Source organism: Octodon degus, unplaced genomic scaffold (genome assembly GCF_000260255.1).
Source record: "Octodon degus isolate 3935 unplaced genomic scaffold, OctDeg1.0 scaffold00008, whole genome shotgun sequence".
Taxonomy (NCBI): Eukaryota; Metazoa; Chordata; class Mammalia; order Rodentia; family Octodontidae; genus Octodon; species Octodon degus.
In genome coordinates this window covers 23,970,631-23,977,951 of record NW_004524584.1, presented here as the reverse complement: position 1 = coordinate 23,977,951, position 7,321 = coordinate 23,970,631, and positions in this window count along the sequence as shown.

Here is a 7,321-nt window from a genome sequence, read left to right as displayed (position 1 = left end):
CTATACCTATCATGAGAATGGACAGAGATTGATATAATACAGGTAAAATATATAAGCAAAAATTGTAAAGCTTCTTTAAAAAATAAAACCCATAAGCCTTCTGTGACCTTTGTAGTCAAACATTATACAGAGAGGTTACAAAATTACTAATTCTAACAGAGAAAGAAATACGTAAACGGAATTTCCTAAAAATTAAATTTGTGCACTTCAAAAGACTGAAAATAGTATTTGATTGAGGATTTTTGTGTCTTTATTCATTTGGAAGATTGGCTTGTCTTTATTATTTTTGGTTGAATCCTTCGCAGTTTTGTTCCAGGAATGACTTTGGGAGTAGTACTTCCTTTTCAACTTAATTAAAAATCTGGCTAGTAATGGCATTAGATCTCTAAGTTCTCGAAAAATTCATCAGTGAATCCATCAGGACCTGGGCTTTTCACTGTTGATAAATTTTAAATTACATTTTCAAGTTCGATGATGGGTGTTGGGGTACGTAGAATTTTCATACGTTCTTGATTCTATTTTGATAATTCATATATACCTAGGATTCTGTCCCATTTCTTCTATTTTACATTTTATTAGAGTGAAGGTATGTAGGTATTGATGATCCTCTGAATTTCCAAATATTCCATTCTGATTTCACTTTTATCATTCAGTCATAAATGTATGAATTTGAGTGTTTTCTTTCCTTTTGATAAGGCTGATAACCCAATCAAAATATCACTAGCACATACTACAAGACTAGGAAAAACATTCCCAAAATTTATTTGGAACTAGAAGATACCTAGGATAGCAATACCTAGGATAGAAAAACAATTCTAGGCAACAAAGTTAAGGTAGAGTATCACAGCTCCCGAAATGAAATTATGCTACAGAGCTACTGTGACAAAATCAGCATGGTACTGGTAAGGAACAAATTAAAAGATAAAGAAACAAATTCAAACACACTCAACCACCTTTTCTTTGAGAAAGGGGCCAAACATGGTGACTGGAAGAAAGATGCTTGCTTTAGTAAACAAGGCTTGAAAAACTAGATGTATGGCTATCACCATGCACTAAACTCAAACAAAATGGATCAAAGATGTAAATATTAAATCAGAGACATAAATCTTCTGGAAGAGAAAATATGTAGAACTCTTGAAGACATTGGTGTGTGGAGAGACTTTATGAACAAAACCCCAATGGCATTGGAAATACTATGAAGAATCAACAACTGGGATCTCATCTTAGAAAAAAAAAACTTTTGTATAGCAAAAGAAATCAGAATGAAAAGACAACACACAGCGTGGGAAAAAAATCTTAGCCAGTTATTCTTCAGACAAGCACTAATATCTAAAACACATAAAGAATGGAACAAATCAGATCCCCCAAATGTAAAGACCCAATTCAAAAAGGCATGTGAAATGAACACATATTTCTCAGATGAAGAAGTACAAAATGCAAATAAATATATGAGAAAATGTCCAACATCACTGATATTTTGAGAGATGCAAATTAAAACAGTGCTCAGACTCTATTTCATTGCAGAAAGCATAGCTATTGCCAAAAAATCAAATCCCCGTTGGGCTGTGGGGAAACAGAAACCGTTGGCAACTGTTGTTGGTCTTGTAGACTTGTGCAACCACAGTGGAAATATGTGTGGAGATTCCTAAAAAGAAAAAGTAGGACTGGAGAGACCATTTGGCCCAGCTATTCTTCTTGGTATCTTTCCAAAACAATTAAAACCATCACACCACAGTGATATATTCATACCCACGTTTATAGCAGCACCATTTGTATTATAAATCTTGGAAAAAACCCAAATGTCCATCAACTGATGAAAGGATTGAAAAGATGTAGTTTTTTTAATACAATGGAATACTACTGAGCCATGAAGAAGGATAAACTTGAGACAGAGCTAAATGGATGGATCTTAAAATCATACTCCTAAATGAAATAAATTAGATACATGTGTGTAACTAGAGTATTGTCTTTCTTTGTGTGAAACTAAAAGTGTAAATAAGAACCAAAATGTATAATAGATATTGTGAAATAGGAAGAAATTGTTCAAAAGGAAAGGAAAACTGGAAGAGAGGATGAGAGAAAAATATAAAATGGAAACAAAGTTTTGTAAGTAAGGTTGGGAAGGGAATGGGAAAAAATGGACCAACATAGGGCTGGCCACATAGCTCAGCAGATTGAAGCACCTGCAAGCAGGCACAGGAGCTGGGGGCTCAATCCCTGGGCCTGCTGTGCCAGCTCTGCCCCAGGGTGCACTGAGGTGGAGATTGAGACTGGGCGTGGTGGCACGCACCTATAATCCCAGCTCTTGGGAGGCTGTAAACAGGCGGATCACTGCAAGTCTGATCTAGTAGCGAGACCCTGAACACCTCGTCCACCCTTTCCTAAAATAAAAAAAGGACTAAGATAGATCATGTCCAGATATAAGTTCCTTTTGATGACTATCACCATTACATTATATCTAACGTGTAGCAATAAATTTATTTAAAAAAAAAGACTGACAACAAATAGAAATGCAAATTACAGACTTAAGTAATATATATGGTCTATGTATATGACAGACTTGAGGGCAAACTAAGAACCTTACATATCAAAAATAAGATAAATAATTCAATTTAAAAGATCAAGACATAATTTCTAAAGAAAGGATACAGAAATGCCCACAAAAGACAGGAAAAAAATGTCTGTTGTTATTTGTTATCATGGAAATGCAAAGTAAAAACAGAAGGATACACTGTTGCACAGACAACAACCTGAAATGGTTTAAGTTATGTCCAACTCTAACTGCCAGAGAGTGTAGAGTGGGGCTGAGTCGATCCTTCTGGTGGTAGGAGCGAAACATTGCACAAACAACCTAGCAATGTAGTCTGTACTTCCTTACAAACTTGTGTACGACCACAACCATAACCACTTCATGATCTAATAACCCAACTTCAAAGTATTCCTATCTCCAAAATGAAAATACACATTCATACAAAAACTTGTACTATTTTTATTGCAACTTTGTTCATAAGCACAAATAGTTTCATCAGTCAAAATTTCCATCAACAGGGAATAAATGAATGATAGCACAGAAAGAAATGAATGAGGGATGAACACAACACAGAAGAATATTTAAAGTACATAAAGAAAGAAAACATAGACATGCATTAGGTGTTTCCATTTCTTTTTGTTTTAAACGTATTTGGTACAAGGTCTCACCACTAACACAGCTCGGACTCCTAGTGATCGTCCTGTTTTCAGCCTCCCCAGTGCGGGGATTTCAGGTGTGTGCCACCACGCCTGGTCTCTGTGGCTGGCTCAACATGCCCAGGGGTGGGGCCAGTGCAGCATGCAGTGCCAGGGACCGAACCTTGGTCCTTGCATTTGCCTAAGCGGGTGCTTAGCTGCTGAGCTATCTCACCGGCCCATGGATCTTTCCATTTTTATGAAGTTCAGGCATATGATTCAGCACTGTGGTCTTCCTGGGTCTGGGGAAAGGGCAAACTAAGGATCACCAAATCTCTTAACTTCTGGCTCTATGCTTGGTCTACTTTTGGTTTCATGTACACTTTTTCTCATTATACATTGCACTAGGAACTGAGTGTTTCACTCTACATACTTAGGCCTCAATAGAAAAATAAAAAACACATACCATAATTATTGCTACACAGATATGATTATTTTCTTGGTGTGTCAAATGAGATGTTCAATCAAATATGCATTCTGATTGCATTATGAATATGAAACATGCTGATTAGCAATTCATATTCACCCGGAAACCTGCAGCCAGAGGAGAAGACTGCTGTGCGTGGCAGAAGGATGGACTCACTCAACCTTCGGCGTTTGCAATCTCTCGCCTATTAACATAGCAATTGCCTTTAATAACTTTGCTCTCCTCCGTGCAATCAGACAAGAAACTTCAGATGGAAAATGCATAAGTTATTCAAACTCCTGCCAAGAAAAGAATCCAAGACTTTAATCAGCATCTATGCCTTTTATTCTCCGTGTTAGGAAGGTGCTGTCACTGTCCCACTCTCTGACAAGCCGTCCAGTCCAGAAGGTACAGGTCTCGCCCGAGTTTCCTTCAGCAGGGCCTTGTCTCCGGCACGGAGGCCGAGACCAACCATGCCACTGAAAGCTGGCCAGACTCCCCGGGTCTCCCTTCAGTTTCCAAATATCATTTCATAACAGCATCAAAACTGCTGAAAATGCTACATCTTTATGGTTCGTCTCTATTTATAAAATATTAGCATTCAGAGCAACTATTTGAGAGGAAAAGGTGTCATCACTCTTATTCTACAAGGAAAAATAATTTGAGCTCATCGGTTTTAAACTCATTTGGCTTTACATGAATGAATTTGGGACAGTGTATTACATCTTTCATAAACACAGTGAAAATCAGCTCCTTTCCTGAAGCTTTTTACCTTAAACTTCTCCTGTTTCTTTCCACAGCTGCGGGACCCACACTGTCAGCATCTGAGGTTGTGAGAAGCTGTGCTGAGACCCTCAGCCTAGCACATAATCCTTGCTAGGGACCGGGTGGGATACTTCACTCAAGTCCACCTACGAACTCTGATGGATAAAAGCCGGGTCAAACTTGCTTGCAGTGAGCATAACTAGCTGCATTAGAGGGACAGAAGCAATAACATTCAAACTTTATTAAACTTCAAGCGAAGTTCTCTTCATTCAATGAATGCCTTTCCTTCTGATTTCAAACCCAGCCACCTCTTTTTTGCTTTGCCACCCAGTGATTATTGAAGCAAGGAGGATGTTCTGAGTACTTCTAAATCATATTATCCTAAGTAATCACTACCAAAGACAGCTCTTACACTGAGCTACTTCAGGGTCCAAATGTTCACAGGGGAATCCATTGTTCAACTACATTGTAGGGAAAGCATTAAAATTGTACAAATTTCACAGAGAAGAATTTTTGCCAGGTTAAAAAGGATTAGGGGTGTAAAGATGAGGATCCTGGGGTGAAGGTCAGATTGGTTTTGCCCCAGTCATAACCCGGGCCAACAGCAACTCCATGGCTCTGCTTTCTCCTCTGTCAAATGAGGAGAATACACCCATCCTACATACTCAGGTTACAAGGGTTCTCCAAGGAATTGAAAAGTAAGCATTAAGCATTTTTTCCATTTATGTGTTTGTTACAGGTCTCACTACGCAGCTCTGACTCATGGTGATCCTCCTTTTTCCAGCCTCTCCAGCACTGTGATTACAGGCACATGCCACCATGCCTGGTCTTGGTTGAAGGGCGGGGCCAGCGCAGCATGCAGGATGGGGAATTGAGTCCTGGTCCCTGGGCTTGCCAAAGCAGGCGCTTAGTCCACAGAGCTATCTTGCCAACGTTGAAGCACTTTTTTGAAGCTCAGAATTACACATACTTGAGACTGTCTTTTCATGACTGTTTGACACTGTTTCATGACATTTTTGAGTCTTATGAAAGACCTAGATTCTTTTTACCACATATCATCCCCATGGGTAACACAAACTTGAAAATTAGGAGGCCTGCCCTTTAGTTCAGTTCTTTAAGTGGCTGCTTCAACAAAGCAGTCAGGCTCAGGTTGCTGTGGTTCGATCCCCACAACTCAGGCCAGCCAAACCTGCCCTGAAGGCATTTGGAGCAAAAAAAAAAAAAAAAAAGAAACTTGAGAATTAGGTTGAAGAGAGACTGCTCTATGTATCTATATCTATATCTATATCTATATCTATATCTATATCTATATCTATATCTATATTTTTACATCATGCTTGTGAGTTACTGCTTTGCATATAGAAAGTCCGTTCTGGCAGAAATGATGCTTGTGCAAATGGAAAAGAGGAAATACATATTGATTCTGATTTTTTTTTATTTTAAAGAGAATAAAAAACAATGACAACTGGCTGGGGAGATAGTTTGGCATTCTAAGCACCTGGCTGGCAAGCACAAGGACCCAGGTTTGATCCCTGGTACCGCATGCCACACAGCCTGTAATCCCAATGCTGGGGAGGCTGAGACAGGAGGATCGCTATGAGTCTGAGCTGTGAAACCCTTTACCAAATAAACAAATAAATAAATAAATTTTAATTTTTTAAAAATCAATGAAAACGATACAGAATTTTAAAACAAAATGATAAGAACTTAAAAAATGGTTATCATATTACATATTGTTACTTTCAAAGTAGTTTCTCAGATTACAAAATATCCACATGTAAGATTCATCTGACAAGTAGGCACGGACTGTCCCTTTCAACGAACTGGTAGAGTGAGACGTGCCTTTGTCTTAGTTATCGTGTGTGTGTGTGTGTGTGTGTGTATGTGTATGTGTGTGTGTGTTCCCCTTCCTTCTTTCCCCATTTCCCCCACACCAGCTGTTCTTTCCTGTGAGCAGTTTCTTCCCCTTTCACAGTATCTGTTGTACCTTTTGGATCTTATTCACTCTTTCGATTTGTTACACTAGGCAATACAATATTTACAAACGGGAGTCTGATTTATTTCCCTTACGATTACGGCCTCTAGTTGCAACCATTTATTTATAAAAATCACAAGGATATCTTTCTTTATAGCTGAGCGGCACTCCATTGTGTAAAAATACGACATCCTTTTTATTGATTCCACAGTTGATGGGCTTTTGAGCTGCTTCCAACTTTTAGTTATGACAAAGTGTGCTGCTGTACATTTATACATGGATTTCTGTTCTAAACTTACACCAGTGCATTCATTAAAAAGTCTTTCTTCCTGTTCCTTTCTACCATTTCCATTCTAGACTCTGCCCACTGTATATAGTCTCTATAATAATCTGCAGATTTTTCAAGAATAGGATCTGATTGGTCCACTGATGATCATCAGGCCTTGTCTTTACAAACTTCTTTTTTACTATTTGTTTGTTTATTTATTTATTTGGTACAAGATCTCACTATGCAGCTTGGATGGCTTGGAAAGCAATCACATATATTACAATTGCTTCCCATTCCTCAGTTCCTTGGGTTCACCCATTTCTCCATGAATAAGTTCTGCATCATCTAGATTATTATTACTTTTTCTCAAAGACCACCTTGCAAATTTCATGTCTTTCTTAGAACTTTGAAAAATGTGTGCTCAAGGGCCAACCAAATAGCTCAGCAGATTAAAGGGCCTGCAAGCTGGTGCAGGGGCTGGCTGGGAGTTCGATCCCTGGGCCTGCTGGGCTGGCCTGCCCCCAGGGCATGCTGAGAGGGCAATTGAAACTGGGTGTGGTGGCGCACACCTGTAATCCCAGTTTTTGGGAGCCTGTAAACAGGAGGATCACTACAGTCGATCTAGTAGTGAGACCCTGAATACTATGTAGACCCTTCCCTAAAATACAGAAAAAAAAAAAAG